This window comes from Pelophylax lessonae, assembly GCF_965119305.1.
Source record: "Pelophylax lessonae genome assembly, chromosome: 6".
In the NCBI taxonomy this organism is placed as follows: Eukaryota; Metazoa; Chordata; class Amphibia; order Anura; family Ranidae; genus Pelophylax; species Pelophylax lessonae.
The window spans coordinates 149352331-149371442 of NC_138773.1; positions in this window are offsets into that span (position 1 = coordinate 149352331).

Below are 19112 nucleotides of genomic sequence, written 5' to 3' on the forward strand. Positions count from 1 at the left end.
TGTTGCTTACTGACGTGTGGGGGGGGGGGGAGGTGACTGAGTGAGTCATGGACAGATCGGATGTCCAGCTATGCTGAACAGTCCGATCTGTCACTCCCTGTCACTATGGAGATCCGCCCGCTTGTGTTTACACAGGCGGGCGGATCTCCACACTAGATCCCCGGCGATCGGGGCAGAGCAGCGGCGATCGCCGCTGCTCCTCCCCTGGCCCGACTCCCGCTGTGAATGAAAACAGCGGGAGCGAGCCTCCAGCGGCGCGCAAACGCCGCCCAGAAGGGGGAGTGTCTGATGACGTAGTACTACGTCGTCAGACGATAACGAGCCACTCTGCCGCAGTAATATTACTGTGGGCGGAGGTAAAGTGGTTAAAATGTATTTATGCGTTAAGTGTGTAAAGTTGCGTTCAAAACTGGTGAGCAAATACCATGTGACATAAAAATTTGAAAAACCCACCATTTTATTTTCTAGGGTCTCCAATACAAAAATATACTATGTTTGAGGGTGCTATGTAATTTTCCAGCAAAAATACTGATTTTTACTTGTAAACCAAAAGTGGGAGAAGAAAGCCTGGTCTTAAAGTGGATAATGCCTGAAGTACTCCTTGGGTGTTGCGCCTCTCTATGTGGTTAGGCTGTGAAAAAGTCTCAAACATGTGGTATCACCATACTAAGAATAAGTAGCAAAATGTGTTTTGGGATGTAGTTGCAAGTATGCCTTTGCTGTGCGTGAGAAATAATTTAATATGATATTTTTGGAGGAAAACTAATTTAATTTCTTAGTTTTCTAAAAAATTGTGGGAAAAGAATTACAACTTCAAAAAACTCGCCATGCCTCTTATTAAATACTTTGGCTGTCTATTTTCCAAAAAGGGGTCATTTGGGGAGATTTGTACTGTCCTAGCACATTAGGGCCTCAATAAATGAAACCGTTAATACATCAGATGTGATCAATTTTCAATTATTGGCGCCATATCTGGTAGACTCTTTAACTTTCACACAGATCAAATAATATACACTAATTTGGGTTATTTTTTTACCAAAGAAATGTAGCAGTAAAAGTTTTGGTCAAAATGTATGAAGAAACACTTTTTTTCCCCCAAAATGTTCATTTTTTTCATTTGTAGTGCAAAAAAAATAAAAAACCCAGTGGTGATTAAATACCACCAAAAGAATATGAAAAATTGTTACCATAATTTCCCTTCCCTGGATGCTCATCATGTCAGCCTATGAATTGGTCAGCTCTACCTCTCTGACCCCACAGGACAACCCTCTGCTCAAATAAAAGGAGGGATTCCCCATATCCCAGCGTTCCTAATACTACCTCGCTAGGGAAGACCAGAATAGGAAACCCTAGGCTGACACAAAGAGCTCCCAGGAAAGGAAAATTACGGTAAGTGTGGTAACAATTTTCCGTATTCCTGGAGCTAATCATGTCAGCCTACAAATGGGACATAGCTAGCATTAAAAAGAAAGGGTGGGACAAAGACAAAAAGAAAAACAAGACACATACAGCCTGAATGCAAAAGAATTGTATTAATATCACATGGAAAGCTCAGAAGCAGACACAGAAATGCCCAAAGCCTGGGAAGGGCCATCCATCACATCCAAAATGATAATTGCAGATGAAAGTGTTAGGAGACTTTCAGCTGGCAGCCTTATACACCACTTCCACTGGAACCCTGGCGTGACTTGTCAGCGAAACCGATGTTACCCTTGTCGAAGGTGCATGAACCCCCTTCTGGAGGAGAAAGACCTGAAGCTACCTATGCTCGTCTGGTTAGGACTATCAAAGAGGAAAGGATTCTAGGTGGGGTCATTTGACCCCTTTTTAGGACCTACTGGTAGGATGAACTAGTTATCTGCCTGAACTCCTCCGTTTTCTGCCGATATGCGGAAATTACCTAAATTACGAAATATAGAAAAACACATATGTTTGGAGAGGCTGCACACCCCAATAAAGTGGCAAACAATGAAAAGATTCCCTTAGGAGTTTTTAGCAGCAAATAAAATATTAGCTAAAACTAAAATGTATTTATTTTACAAACGTTAAAAAAAAAAAAAAAAAATCATAAAGTGTAAAAATATGAGCTCTGATTTACAAAGTGTTGAACATGACCCATCAGACATGAAAACATTTATGGTATAGGCAGGTATACTCAAACAGTGCAAGAATCCTGCCCCAAAGATATGCCTCAATGTTTTTCAACCAAAAGAGTCGTGGTCTTCTTCAGGGAGACTATGTTGTCTAAATACATCAAGATCTTAGAAGTACATAATATCACAATATGTCTGGAATTGTCCATATGGACACATCAGGTATAGTTACCTCTAGTAGATGGGGAACGTTTGTGAAACCAGAGACCTAAAAATCCAGGTCGCTCTCTAGGATATCCTCACCATCCATGTGGCAGGGTCAAGGTGGTTGACTTATGAGAAGCCATACTTATGGTCCCCAAATATAGGGAGGGCTGAAAACCTGTTGTAGACAATTCCCAGAAAAAACTTACTGTAAATAGGTAAAGTATATATATATGCTACTTTGTGTGGGTTATTGCAGAGTGACAAACAAGTCCAGTAAAGGCAGTCAAGGAAGGAACATATATGTTTACAGTTAATTCTTCATAGCAAAATTTTTTAAAATTATATATGTGAGGGCTGAAAAATTATGAAATGTATAATATACAGTGGGTACGGAAAGTATTCAGACCCCCTTAAATTTTTCACTCTTTGTTATATTGCAGCCATTTGCTAAAATCATTTAGGTTCATTCTTCTTCCTCATGAATGTACACATAGCACCCCATACTGACAGAAAAACACAGAATTGTTGACATTGTTGCAGATTTATTAAAAAAGAAAAACTGAAATATCACATGGTCCTAAGTATTCAGACCCTTTGCTGGGACACTCATATATTTAACTCAGGTGCTTTCCATTTCTTCTGATCATCCTTGAGATGGTTCTACACCTTCATTTGAGTCCAGCTGTGTTTGATTATACTGATTGGACTTGATTAGGAAAGCCACACACCTGTCTATATAAGACCTTCCAGATCACAATGCATGTCAGAGCAAATGAGAATCATGAGGTCAAAGGAACTGCCTGAAGAGCTCAGAGGCAGAATTGTGGCAAGGCACAGATGTCCCCTCCCGCTCACCGGGGTAACGATCGAGCGGCTCCCGAGCCGCATTGGTTGCTACCGACGGAAAGCCGACCGTTGGCTCTAAACCACGGTACCAGGATGGTGTCTCTAGCTAGAGGCATCATCCCGGTATACCCCCGCAAAGTTTGCCGACGTAGGGCTACGTCACTTTGCGGTAAGTGGTTAAAAGAACATAAAAAACATAAAAATAAAAAATAATCATCTTCTTGAATGATGTAGGAGGAGGACGAGGCCCATATGGAGTAGGAGGTTGAGATGGGGGAAGATATGGCGGTGTAGGTGGAAGTGGCAGGGGCAGTGGAGGAGGACGACGAGGTAGCCAACGCTGGTTTTGGTTTATAAATTAAACATTTTTTTAAAATTCGGGTACACCCCAAAAGAGTAAGAAATATCAAATCCAGCAATGGCTGGGTAAGGCCGGTATACATGACTATACTGCACAAGGTACAGACAAGTCCTGTGGGATCCATGCCTGGTTCATTTTAATGAAAGTGAGCTTGTCCACATTGGCTCTGTACAGGAGGCTGCGCTTGTCTGTGATAACGCCCCCAGCCGTGCTAAATACCCGTTCAGATAATACACTGGCTGTAGGGCAGGCCAGCACCACCAAGGCATAAAGGGAAAGCTCAGGCCATGTGCCCAACTTGGACACCCAGAAGTTGAAGGGGGCAGACCCGTCATTCAGGACGTCTAGGCGTGTGCACACATACTGCTCCACTATGTTAGTGAAATGCTGCCTCCTGCTAAGGACGTTCCATATCAGCTGCTGGTGCTGCTGCTTGTTGTGGTGTGCTGACAAAGCTTTTCCACATGTCGGCCATGCTAACCCTGCCTTCTGAGGTGCTGGCGGTGCCCTGGCAGCATTGACGACCTCTCCCTCCTCCTCCCCTGCCTTGGCCTTGTGCTTCAACTGTGCCCCCGCTGTCAGGTGGGAATGCCACCAGCAGTGCGTCTACCAGCATGCGCTTGTACTCGCGCATCTTGCGATCTTGCTCCAGTGAGGGAATTAAGGATGGTACGTTGTCCTTGTAACGGGGATCCAGCAGGGTGGCCACCCAGTAATCAGCATAAGTTACTATGTGGAGAAACTCGGCGGTCGTTGTGGAGACACTGCAGCATATAATCGCTCATGTGTGCCAGGCTGCCCAGAGGCAACGAAAAGCTGTCCTCTGTGGGAGGTGTATCCTCTGTGTCCTCCCTATCCCCCCAGCCACGCACCAGTAATGGCCATGAGCTGGCCTGGGTGCCACCCTGCTGTGAACATGGTTCCATATCCTCCCCCATCTCCTCCTCCTCATCCTCCTCCGGAACTGTGCCCCTGCTGGACAATTGTGTCCCTGTCGTTTGTGTGTGCAGGAACCCACCCTCGGAGCCACTTGCGAATGACTGCCCTGAAAGCCTTGGAAATGTTACCTCTTCATCCTCCTCCTCCTCCTGTGCCACATCCTCTTCCATCATCGCCCAAAGTGTTTTTTCAAGAAGGCATAGAAGTGGGATAGTTAAGCTGAGAACTGCGTCATCGGCACTGGTCATGTTGGTGGAGTACTCGAAACAGCTCAACAAGGCACACAGGTCTCGCATGGTGGCCCAGTTATTGGTGGTGAAGTGGTGCTGTTCCGCAGAGCGACTCATGCGTGCGTGCTGCAGCTGAAACTCCACTATGGCCTGCTGCTCGCACAGTCTGGCCAGCATGTGCAAGGTGGAGTTCCACCTTGTGGGCACGTCACATATGAGGCGGTGAGCGGGAAGGCCGAAGTTACGCTGCAGCGCTGACAGGCAAACAGCAGCAGGGTGAGAACGCCGAAAGTGCGTACAGACGGCCTGTACTTTGTGCAGCAGCTCTGACATATCGGGGTAATTTCTAAGGAACCTCTGCACCACCAAATTCAGCACATGCGCCAAGCAAGGGATGTGTGTCAAACCGGCTAGGCCCAGAGCTGCTATGAGATTTTGCCCGTTATCGCACACCACCAGGCCGGGCTTGAGGCTCACTGGCAGCAACCACTCATCAGTCTGCAGTTCAATGCCCCTCCACAACTCCTGCGCGGTGTGTGGTTTTTCACCCAAAGTTTTAAAACTGCCTGCTGTCGTTTACCCCTGGCTGTGCTAAAGGTAGTGGTGAAGGTGTTACGCTGAGCGGAAGAGGAGGCGGTAGAGGATGAGGAAGCGGAGTTGGAGGAGTTAGGAACAGGAGGCAAACTGAAGCGCCCTGCAATCCTCGGTGGTGGAAGGACATGCGCCAAACTGCTATCCGCCTCAGGCCCAGTCGCCACTGCATTTACCCAGTGTGCTGTTAGGGAGATATAACGTCCCTGACCGTGCTTACTGGTCCACGTATCCATAGTTAGGTGGACCTTGCCACAGATGGCGTTGCGCAGTGCACACCCGATTTTGTCACCCACTTCATTGTGCAGGGAAGGGATGGCCTGGAAAAGTAGTGGCGGCTGGGCACGATATACTGTGGGACAGCCACCGCCATAAGGCTCTTAAAACTCTGCGTCTCTCCACCAGCCGGAATGACAGCATTTCAAAAGGCCAGGAATTTTGAAATGCTGGCATTCAGGGCCAGGGATCGCGGGTGGGTAGAAGGGTACATCCTCTTCACCTCCAGTGTTTGGGAGATCGAAAGCTGAACGCTTCCACGGGACATTGTGGAGATGGTTGTTGGTGACCCAGGTGGTGGTGTTACTGGTGGATCCTTTGTTTGTGGGGTGGCAGATGCCACTGTCACTACAGAGGTGGATGAAGAGGCCGAGACTGCAGCAGCAGAAGAGGAGCCAGAGATCTGGAAAGCAGGGTTTTATGTATATTTATGCTTTGGCTCTGAATATGGTATCAGTGTGGATGTCATTATGCAACCTTCCGGTGCAGCACATCCTCATAAAAATGGCTGTGGTTGGCCTGGAGGGACGATGCACATCCACGCTGATACTTCGGAGCGACTATGTTTATGGATGTATTGTTTAACCAATTTAACAAATTCTTTTGTTGTTTAGGTCTTCATGGCTTGGAAGTTGTAGGGAACCCCCCATGTGGATGCACACATGATATTAAAACCACCCAGGTTGGTCCTGTGTATGATTGTATGTTTTTGATCTACTCTTGACAAAATTTAACCTGCCCATCATCGTGTTTTGCCTTTGTAATCCAATCCAGCAATGTGGCAACAGGTTATGATGGGTGCACTCTTTTGTCCCGGTCCGGCACAGGTAAGCCCATCCATGCAACTGTTCATGCGTGGGGTGGGCAACTTGCGAGTAATACGGCATGCTAGATGGGACCCTGTGGCCCCAGCATGTCATGTGTTCGCTTCCTGTGCCGGTGGCATTTAGTTCCCGTTTTAGCCTCCTCCATCCGACGAAACAGGAAAGCCTCTGGCGTCATTTCCGGAGCACCGTAGCATCAACTTCCGGTTTGTCGGCTTCGAGATGACCACTTCCGGACGGGCATTTGGAGAGGAGGGACCCAGCGCCTTTTCCCGCTGCGCATGGGCACTAAAAGGAAACGCCAAGGACCACTGTCAGCGCCATTCCTCTTCACCTGCAGGTTGCAGTTCAGCACACTCCATTTGCAAAAGAAATTGGAGGAAGACATTTCTTAGGATGGGACTTTGTTTGGCTTATGGATCCCCAATAATTCTATGAGGCAATTCACATTTGACCTATGCGAGTATGGAAATTGATCTGGTCTGTAGCAGTGCCATTTTGGGAGCTTGCAGGTCTCTGATGTGAGGCTATTCATGGCCCCTCTAGGACCAGAAGCTAACCCCCTCCCCCCCTCCACTGTTTTCCTTCTAGAACAGATATTGCCAATATTTATATATATATATATATATATATATATATATATATATATATATATATATATATATACACACATACATACATACATACACACACATATACATACAGTGGGTACGGAAAGTATTCAGACCCCCTTAAATTTTTCACTCTTTGTTATATTGCAGCCATTTGCTAAAATCATTTAGGTTCATTCTTCTTCCTCATGAATGTACACATAGCACCCCATACTGACAGAAAAACACAGAATTGTTGACATTGTTGCAGATTTATTAAAAAAGAAAAACTGAAATATCACATGGTCCTAAGTATTCAGACCCTTTGCTCAGTATTTAGTAGAAGCCCCCTTTTGATCTAATACAGCCAGGAGTCTTTTTGGGAAAGATGCAACAAGTCTTTAACACCTGGATTTGGGGATCCTCTGCCATTCCTCCTTGCAGATCCTCTCCAGTTCTGTCAGGTTGGATGGTAAACGTTGGTGGACAGCCATTTCTAGGTCTCTCCAGAGATGCTCAATTGGGTTTAAGTCAGGGCTCTGGCTGGGCCATTCAAGAACAGTCACGGAGTTGTTGTGAAGCCAATCCTTCGTTATTTTAGCTGTGTGCTTAGGGTCATTGTCTTGTTGGAAGGTAAACCTTCGGCCTAGTCTGAGGTCCAGAGCACTCTGGAGAAGGTTTTTGTCCAGGATATCCCTGTACTTGGCCGCATTCATCTTTCCCTCGATTGCAACCAGTCGTCCTGTCCCTGCAGCTGAAAAACACCCCCACAGCATGATGCTGCCACCACCATGCTTCACTGTTGGGACTGTATTGGACAGGTGATGAGCAGTGCCTGGTTTTCTCCACACATACTGCTTAGAATTAAGACCAAAAAGTTCTATTTTGGTCTCATCAGACCAGAGAATCTTATTTCTCACCATCTTGGAGTCCTTCAGGTGTTTTTTTTTAGCAAACTCCATGCGGGCTTTCATGTGTCTTACACTGAGGAGAGGCTTCCGTCGGGCCACTCTGCCATAAAGCCCCGACTGGTGGAGGGCTGCAGTGATGGTTGACTTTCTACAACTTTCTCCCATCTCCTGACTGCATCTCTGGAGCTCAGCCACAGTGATCTTTGGGTTCTTCTTTACCTCTCTCACCAAGGCTCTTCTCCCCCGATAGCTCAGTTTGGGCAGACGGCCAGCTCTAGGAAGGGTTCTGGTCGTCCCAAACGTCTTCCATTTGAGGATTATGGAGGCCACTGTGCTCTTAGGAACCTTAAGTGCAGCAGAAATCTTTTTGTAACCTTGGCCAGATCTGTGCCTTGCCACAATTCTGTCTCTGAGCTCTTCAGGCAGTTCCTTTTGACCTCATGATTCTCATTTGCTCTGACATGCATTGTGATCTGGAAGGTCTTATATAGACAGGTGTGTGGCTTTCCTAATCAAGTCCAATCAGTATAATCAAACACAGCTGGACTCAAATGAAGGTGTAGAACCATCTCAAGGATGATCAGAAGAAATGGAAAGCACCTGAGTTAAATATATGAGTGTCATAGCAAAGGGTCTGAATACTTAGGACCATGTGATATTTCAGTTTTTCTTTTTTAATAAATCTGCAACAATGTCAACAATTCTGTGTTTTTCTGTCAATATGGGGTGCTATGTGTACATTCATGAGGAAGAAGAATGAACTTAAATTATTTTAGCAAATGGCTGCAATATAACAAAGAGTGAAAAATGTAAGGGGGTCTGAATACTTTCCGTACCCACTGTATATACACATACACACACACACACACACACACATATATATTATATATATATATATATATAAATATTCTTTTAAGGCACCGCAATGTGTGGTGTAATCTCAGTTCTACACTCCGTGGCCCTACTGGGACAAAAGGGCTCTTGTATCTGCTGGGGATCAGTTTTTTCTTTTCCCTTCTGCCGCTTGATATAAATGTGAGGTTCAAAGGCACTCACTGGGAAGGAATTATGGATGGATCCTTTTATCTCTTGATGTATCAGGACAATGAATGTGGTGGGTAGCTCCTTGATGTGCTCCTTGGTGGAGGATTCTGGTCATTTTTTAGCCATGATTTGACAACAATTGATGCATGTCTATTTTTGCCTTTTTTGTTTCGTTTTTTTTTTTCTTTTGATTTTTCTTTGCTATAGAGAAGGGACTGCAATATATGTATATCACTGAGGAAGATTCGAACTACAAGTTCTCAAGTTATTCGAAATACGTTGGATTTTTCTCCTCTTCAGAGGTTTTCATCTTCTTCTGTGGAGGAGTATTGTATTCCCTTCTTGTTTCATTTCATCAATTTATTTTGTACTAAGTGTCACCATCATGATTCTATAATGTGTTTACATGGTTATCCAGTACCTCAACCACTGCTTTGTCAAGCATGATCTATGTGGTTGATGTGGCTGTAGGATTTATGTATTGATCTTCTTTTTACAAATTCTTAATAAATATTTGAATTTTATCATACATTTTTGCTTTTCTTATATTGATTGCCTTAAAAATCCCGAACAAGAGGAGAAAAACAATGTGCATTTCTGAGGAGCCAGAGGCCTTTCTTGGTTTTTGAGGTGTACACTCCACTGCAGCTCGTGCTTTGCACTTGGATGCCTGGTTATGCAGGTTGTGCTCAGGTTGAGAAGGTTTATGCCTTGCTTCAGGCTCTGATTGCACAGCGTGCAAACCACTCGTGTCCTGTCATCATCACATTGACTGAAGAACTGCCACGCTAGGGAACACTTTTTAGCTGGCTTTGGTGTGCTCAGTCCCTTGCTGCGTTGGGCAGTAGCAGGCATAGTGTCTAGGGCACGGCCGCTCCGCTTTTGCACCCTGCTCCCTCTTCTGCTGTGCTGGTGGCTCTGTGCGATCACCGTCTCTTCCTCCAAAATACCCAGGTCACCTGCATGACGTTCATTCCATGTGGGGTTGAGGACCTCATCGTCCTCCACATCGTCTTCCACCCAGTCTTCACCCCTGCAACCCTTGTCAGTCTCCACAATTCGGAATTCCGCAGCAGTTGGCACCTGTGTTTCGTCGTCATCCGAGACGTGCTGCGATGGTCCTCCCATGTACTCATCTGGAAACATAAGTGGTTGGGCATCGGTGCACTCAATCTCTTCCACTTCTGGGGCAGGGCTAGGTGGATGGCCCTGGGAAACCATGCTAACAGTCATCAAAAAGAAGGAGATTGCTGCATGAATTGGGGCTCAGACTGCTTGGCTGATTTGCAAAGGGGTGCGGTGACAGATTGATGGACATTGGCTGCAGGTGCCAACTCTAACCTTTCAGCAGGTGCCAACTCTGACCTTTCAGCAGAAGACTGGGTGGGAGACAATGTGTAGGAACTGGAGGCACCATCAGCAACCCAATCTACTATCGCCTGTACTTGTTCTGGCCTCAACATTTGTAGAGGCACATTAGGCCCTGCCAAATACTGCTGCTGGTTTTGTCGCCTACTCGCAGCTGAGGAAGGAGTTTCACCTGTGTGTGTAGCTGGCACAGATCGACCACGTCCTCTCCTTGCAACAGGACCTCCACCAGCAACACCATGACCCAGGCCACGTCCCTTATATGACCTTCTCATATTTATCGAATTTTGAATCTTCCCTGAAATGGGTTTTTATTGCAAGGCGCAATACAACAGTACAGTATCTTACACGTACAGATACAGACTAGGCCGCAATTTAATATTTTTTCCCTAAATGGGTGTTTATTGAATAGCGAACTAGAACAACAGTATCCAACAGATGTATCTCATATGTATAGATACAGACTAAGCCGCAATTTAATATCTCTCTCCCCTAAATAGTTTTTTATTGCAAGGCGCAATTCAACAGTACGCAATGGGTGTATCTCACTGTAACATATGCAGACAGGGCCGCAATAAACTCTTTTGTCCCCTAAATAGTTTTTATTGCACGGCGCAATAGAACAGTATGCAATGGGTGTATGCAACTGTAACATATGCGGACAGGGCAGCAATAAACTCTTTTGTCCCCTAAATAGTTTTTTTTTATTGCAAGGCGCAATTCAACAGTATGCAATGGGTGTATGTCACTGTAACATATGCATACAGGGCAGCAATAAACTTTTGTCCCCTAAATAGTTTTTTTTTATTGGAAGGCGCAATTCAACAGTACACAATGGGTGTATCTCACTGTAACATATGCAGAAAGGGCCGCAATCAACTTTTTTGGTCCCTTAAATAGGTTTTTTATTGCACGGGGCAATACAACAGTATGCAATGGGTGTATGTCACTGTAACATATGCGGACAGGGCCGCAATAAACTCTTTTGTCCCCTAAATAGTTTTTTTTTTATTGCACGGCGCAATAGAACAGTATGCAATGGGTGTATGTCACTGTAAGATATGCGGACAGGGCCGCAATAAACTCTTTTGTCCCCTAAATAGTTTTTTTTTATTGCACGGCGCAATACAACAGTATGCAATGGGTGTATCTCACTGTAATGTAGGAATGAAAAACTGAAAAATATTTTTTTTTACCCTAAATACTGAAAAATTATTTTTTCCCCTTACATTGGTGCGCTTTGAAGAGCAGGTTAGAAAAGCAGTGTGTCTAAAGACTGTATGTCAAAGTTAAATATGAAGGAAAAAATGTTTTTTCTTTTTTAAATGCAGATTAAGCACACACATCTGCACTGAGGTTGCATGAAATGTGCAGCACTGCACGCCTAACAGACTGATAACATTTTTTTGTTTCTCCCTTCTCCTCCTAACTTGGCTCAGGTCAGGGCATAAAGATTGTTCTACTGCACCCCCACACAATACAATCAATGTAGATCGCTGTCTGATTAAAGCAGATTGTTCCTATCTATGCTTTCCCTAAAAGCAATCTCTCCAGCCTGGCCCTACAGTAAACTGCTATCTCTCCCTCCTGGCAAAAACATTGTTCACTGCACCCCACACAATCAAATCAATTTAGATCGCTGTATGATAAAGCAGATTGTTCCTCCTATGCTTTCCCTATAAGCAATCTCTCCAGCCTCGCCCTATAGTAAAGTCCTATCTGTCCCTCAGCAGCAGCAGTCAGGAACCTCTCCCTACAGTAGTATTAGCAGAGTGATGCGCGGCGCTGTGTGACTCCAGCTTATATAGAGTCTGGGTCACATGCTGCACTAGCCCATCACAGCCATGCCATTACTAGACATGGCTGTGATGGCTTCTAGGGCACACTAGTTAAATGCTTGCTGATTGGCTGTTGAAAGCACAAAATTAAAAACGCGCCAAAACATTAAAATAACGTTACCGACTAACGGACAGTACCCGAACATACAGTGCAATGTCCGGGTTCGGGTCTGGGTCCCGAATACCCAAAAGTCCGGTACGAACAATACAGTCCGGGTTCGCTCAACCCTACTAAGTACTAATTCCACTTATATTGCTTTACTTACTCACTTATAGGGAATGTGTTTATATAAGGTTTGTTTTACGTCTTGTCTTGGTCATAAATCCTACGAGGTAGTCTGTATTCATGACAGGATATGACATGGAGATAAGATTTAGGTTTCTTTCCTAGACTTAGGTCAAAAGGTTTTCTTTGAGAAAATAATGAAATGAATTTCAATGTCCCAAATTTGCATGTAATCCAACACTGCACCCTGGTGATCTTCAAAGTCATATCAGGAGTTATAGAAATTTAGCAAATAAGCACTTTTTTAGGTATTTTTTTCATATGGAAAGCAAGTTCCCCGCCTACATTTCCATAGGATATATGTTTAAATTTTAGAGAGGAGAGGGGGGAGAATTGAACAGACCAAGAAAGGAGTAAGATGCTTTTAAGGAGATTCTGGGACACTGATGGGTGACATTTAAAGCTGAGGCTACACAAGCGTGACATCCCAGGCAACAGAAATAGAAGTTTATTTGGTAAAGTATATATTTATATTTTTTCCTACAGGCATTTAATTTGCCTTATACACCTGATTGAACCATTCTTACACTTAAACTTTTAGCATCAAAATTTGAATTTAGACCATTCTAACTGCAGTATGATTGGTTTAATTTTTCGTATGTTGGAATTTTGGCTAATTTTAGCCATAGTAAACGGGTCAGTTATGATGTATTCTTAATAGATTAACTTAATAGAAGTTTATTTTACCAAAGACTATCTGGACTTTTAACAAGTCAGCGCATGGTGTAACAAGTTTTGTCCATGCATTTTTTTTAAACATTGTGTTGTGAACATCTGTTGGCTGAGAGAAGTCACGTGTCAAACCTGTTAGATTGGTTGCCACCTTTTGTGTACTCGTGTTAGTCTATTAATCATATTCTAGAAGTCATTGGTTTTGGTTACCTTGATATTCTGTAATAATATTCTTTGATTACATTTCTCACGTTACCTGTGTGATACATTTTATTGAATTCGTTCCACATTTTGTGTTTATTACCAATTATGTTTTTGACATTTATTCTGCACTGAAGTATTTAATAAATATATATATTTTTGCACAAAATTGTATTCTTCTTATCTTCAGGTTAGTGCCACTTAAAACAAACAATCTAGTATTTTTGTTGATTTATGGAAATAAGTTAAGAATCTCCTTACTTACAGATCTTTGCTTATTTGCATAAATATACATATTTGCATAAATATACACTGTTTATCAGAGCAGTATAAACATTCTGACATAATTGGAAGCCCGAGCGCGAGCTAATTGCCTAATGAAATAAGGGTTACAATTGTGCAAAATATATATTTTGTTGCCATTTGCATTGATTGATTGTTGCTATTGTGGATACAATATTGAACATGGCTGAGTCCAAAGGTAATCTGGATGAATTTGGCCACATTGATGCAGACCCAGGAGTGGGTATGCGCAATAAACAGGTTAGAGAAGTGGTCAAATTTAATGTGATGTCTTTTGTCAAAGATAGATTGGATGTTAAAGATGAGATCAATGTTTGGGTAAATGAAATGAAACAAGAATTGCAGGAAATGTAAATGATATTTGGTCTGAAGAGTCCTGGGTTGATGCTTATCTTGGTCAGATTGTTGAAGCTAAAACAAAGAAAGATAAAGATTTACTGATACTTAGATCATGGCCAGAATTTCTTTACACAATTGTTGAATTATCAGAACAATTGGATTGGTATAAAAATATAATGAAATCTCAGGCTGAGCATATTGATAAGTTACAACAAACAATTCAGGAGTTTGAAATTCAATCTGAAAAGTTTGTTGATGAAAGGAATAAGTTGTCAGATCAAATATCAGTTAATCTGGAAAGTAACCAGACAAAGGAAATGATTGCTTCTCTTAAAAGGGAACTGAATCAAAAACATCATGAATTGATAACATGTGACAGAGAGAGGTGTACTTTAAAAACGGAATGTGAGAGATTGCAATTTACTAACAAAAGGAGTTAAATGGTTCGTCCCATCTAAAGTCTTTTTAGGGAAAACATGCCAGCAGTGTAAAGGTTAAACCTTGTATTTGGGAGGGGGATCTGTCACAGAAAGGGTGAGACGATGAACCAAATGTTTTTAAAGGGCCCATAAAATAACAGATGTCAGATATTGAAAGTAACTCCAGTGTCCTATCAGAAGAAGAATAATTTAAATCTAAAGAGCTTTCTCTTCCTAAAGCAAGTCCAATCTCACCTCAGAAACAATCTCATAGAAGTGAATGAAGAACTGCTCAACCTGTATTTGACAGCAAAAATGTGATAACATTTTTAAAAGAGACTGTGGGTCTATTTACTTAGAAAGGATCACCTATAATTAATCATAGAGAAGCCTATGAGGAGGCCATGATGACTCTAAATTTAGACTTTGACAATCAGAAAATTAAATTAATTTCATGGGTGTTTGAGTCAAAATACAGGGTTTTCTTTAATTCCCTACAAGATATGGGCAAAGATACCTGGTCTGAAGTGGTTTCAGAAATAAAAATCAGAATTTGGTCCCCATAAGGGATGATCGAACTTTTGAAAAGTTTGGTTCGACCAGAACACCTGAAATTTAGGAAAGTTCGGTTCGGATTCCAGAACCCCATTGAAATCAATGGGACCCGAACTTCTGGAATCAAAAAACACCATTTTTAAGCCCTAAAACCCAATAAATGCCCCTAAAAAGTGCCTAGGGTTCTGGGTCATGCCCCATTAACTATTAATCACACAAAAAAAGTTCTTAAAAATTGTCATTTTTGATAAAAAAGACAATTATTGAAAAAAAAAAAAAAAGAGATTTGGATTTCGTATCTGGGGGGTCTAAAAGGTGTGCATGTGAAGTTTCAGCTCTGTAGCATGTCCAGAACCATGAAAAAAAAAAAAGATAATTTTTCAGTAGAACAGGGATGTGGGTCGGGACCCTCCTTTAACTTTAACACCTATATGATCTTTTTTTCTGGTTCTGGACATGCTACAGAGGTGAAACTTCACAGGTACACCTTTTAGACCCCCCAGTCACAAAATCACACAAAAAAGTTCTTAAAAATTGTCATTTTTGATAAAAAAGCCAATTATTGAAAAATTTAAAAAAAAAAAAAAAAGAGATTTTCCTGTCCAGAACCATGAAAAAAAAGATTGTTTGTATTAGAAATATATGCTTGCGCTAATGAAATCATTTACAGTAATATATTTCTGCTACTATCACACCTATATATGTCTAGGTGTGTATATAAATATATGTATGTGTGTATATATACCACTATACACAAGTTCAGATGTTTTGCCTGCCTCAAAAGAACCCCAAAAAATGCCAAAAAAAACGCTAGCGTCAAAAAAAAAAAAAATGCCCAGGTGTGTTTTGCTGGCATTTTTGGGGGGTTTTTGGAGGCAGGCAAAACATCAGAACTTGTGCACAGTACCACTATACACAAGTTCAGATGTTTTTCCTGACTGCAAAGAACCCAAAAAAATGCCTTCTATTAAACCGGCAAGGTGTTACAGCAGCGAAGCCAACACACTGTCTGAAAGTTTTCTAATACAAACAATCTTTTTTTTTTTATGGTTCTGGACATGCTACAGAGCTGAAACTTCACATGTACACTTTTTAGACCCCCCAGATCTGAAATCCAAAGTAAAAATCAAAAAATCTCTTTTTTAAAATTTTTTTTTCAATAATTGGCTTTTTTTTATCAAAAATGACAATTTTTAAGAACTTTTTTTGTGTGATTTTGTGTCTGGGGGGTCTAAAAGGTGTACCTGTGAAGTTTCAGCTCTGTAGCATGTCCAGAACCAGAAAAAAAAAAGGATTGTATGTATTAGAAAACTTTCAGCTCAGGGGGTTAGCTTCTCTCCACACCTTGCCGGTTTCAAAAGCAGGCATTTTTTTGGGTTCTTTGCAGTCGGGAAAAACATCTGAACTTGTGTATAGTGGTACTGTGCACAAGTTCAGATGTTTTGCCTGCCTCCAAAACCCCCCAAAAAATGCCAGCAAAAACACACCTGGGCATTTTTTTTTTTTTTACGCTAGCGTTTTTTTGGCATTTTTTTGGGTTCTTTTGAGGCAGGCAAAACATCTGAACTTGTGTATAGTGGTATATGTACACACATACATATATTTATATACACACCTAGACATATATAGGTGTGATGGTAGCAGAAATATATTACTGTAAATGATTTCATTAGCACAAGCATATATTTCTGCTACTATCACACCTATATATGTCTAGGTGTGTATATAAATATATGGATGTGTGTATATACACCACTATACACAAGTTCAGATGTTTTGCCTGCCTCCAAAACCCCCCAAAAAATGCCAGCAAAAACACACCTGGGCATTTTTTTTTTGACGCTAGCATTTTTTGGCATTTTTTTGGGTTCTTTTGAGGCAGGCAAAACATCTGAACATGTGTATAGGGGGGATATATAGACATATATGTCTGAATATATACCCCTAGACATATATAGGTGTGATAGTAGCAGAAATATATTACTGTAAATGATTTCATTAGCGCAAGCATTTATTTCTGCTACTATCACACCTATATATGTCTAGGGGTATATATTCAGACATATATGTCTATATATACCCCCTATACACATGTTCAGATGTCATGTCTGACATCAAACATGTCCTCAAAAAAGCACTGGCAGTGGCAGCCCCTGCAGCATAAAAAATGCTTGGTGAGAAGCCATATGGGTGTGCCGAAGCAATTCAGAGAAATGATCATTTCTCTATAGCGGTCACCCTGCTATGGAAGGGTTTTGTCACCCTGCCATAGCAGTCACTGCCAGTTAACCCTACACTACACTACGGTCCCCTTACACTTAACACTTTCCCTACAGAAACTGAATTTTTGAAGCTAACTTAAGTGTAAAGGAGCACTCTAACTACACTAGATATCCCTTTCCTCACACTAAAAATAGCTAAATGACACTTTTAAAGTAAAATTAACAGAACTGCTTCCACTCTCTTCCATGTCCAGTATAACAATGCTAGGAATATGGCGGGGCGATTTTATATACTGGGGGGCGTATTCACTAATGATTGGTCTAGGGACTAAGGATGATCAAACTTTTGAAAAGTTCGGTTCGACCAGAACACCCGAATTTTCCAAAAGTTCGGTTCGGATTTCAGAACCCCATTGAAATCAATGGAACCCGAACTTCGGTAATCAAAAAACACCATTTTGAAGCCCTAAAACCCAATAAATGCCCCTAAAAAGTGCCTAGGGTTCTGGGTCATGCCCCATTAACTAATAATCACACAAAAAAATTCTTAAAAATTGTAATTTTTGATAAAAAAGCCAATTATTGAAAAAATTAAAAAAAAAAAAAAAGAGATTTTTTTGATTTTTACTTTGGATTTCGTATCTGGGGGGTCTAAAAGGTGTGCATGTGAAGTTTCAGCTCTGTAGCATGTCCAGAACCATGAAAAAAAAAAGATAATTTTTCAGTAGAACAGGGATGTGGGTCGGGACCCTCCTTTAACACATATATGATCTTTTTTTCTGGTTCTGGACATGCTACAGAGCTGAAACTTCACAGGTACACCTTTTAGACCCCCCAGACACAAAATCACACAAAAAAAGTTCTTAAAAATTGTCATTTTTGATAAAAAAGCCAATTATTGAAAAAATTTAAAAAAAAAAAAAAAAAAAAAGATTTTTTGATTTTTACTTTGGATTTCAGATCTGGGGGTCTAAAAAGTGTACATGTGAAGTTTCAGCTCTGTAGCATGTCCAGAACCAGAAAAAAAAAGATTGTTTGTATTAGAAAACTTTCTGACAGGGGGTTTGCTTCGCTCCTGTAACACCTTGCCGGTTTAATAGAAGGCATTTTTTTGGGATCTTTGCAGTCAGGAAAAACATCTGAACTTGTGTATAGTGGTACTGTGCACAAGTTCAGATGTTTTGCCTGCCTCCAAAACCCCCCAAAAAATGCCAGCAAAAACACACCTGGGCATTTTTTTTTTACGCTAGCGTTTTTTTGGCATTTTTTTGGGTTCTTTTGAGGCAGGCAAAACATCTGACCATGTGTATAGGGGGTATATATACACATATATGTCTGAATATATACCCCTAGACATATATAGGTGTGATAGTAGCAGAAATATATTACTGTAAATGATTTCATTAGCGCAAGCATTTATTTCTGCTACTATCACACCTATATATGTCTAGGGGTATATATTCAGACATATATGTCTATATATACCCCCTATACACATGTTCAGATGTCATGTCTGACATCAAACATGTCCTCAAAAAAGCACTGGCAGTGGCAGCCCCTGCAGCATAAAAATGCTTGGCTGGTGAGAAGCCATATTCCAGTTACGAAGCTATTCAGAGAAATGATCATTTCTCTATAGCGGTCACCCTGCTATGGAAGGGTTTTGTCACCCTGCCATAGCAGTCACTGCCAGTTAACCCTACACTACACTACGGTCCCCTTACACTTAACACTTTCCCTACAGAAACTGAATTTTTGAAGCTAACTTAAGTGTAAAGGAGCACTCTAACTACACTAGATATCCCTTTCCTCACACTAAAAATAGCTAAATGACACTTTTAAAGTAAAATTAACAGAACTGCTTCCATTCTCTTCCATGTCCAGTATAACAATGCTAGGAATATGGCGGGGGCGATTTTATATACTGGGGGGCGTATTCACTAATGATTGGTCTAGGGACCCCCTAGTCACTCCAATCACATTCCTAGCATTCTCCT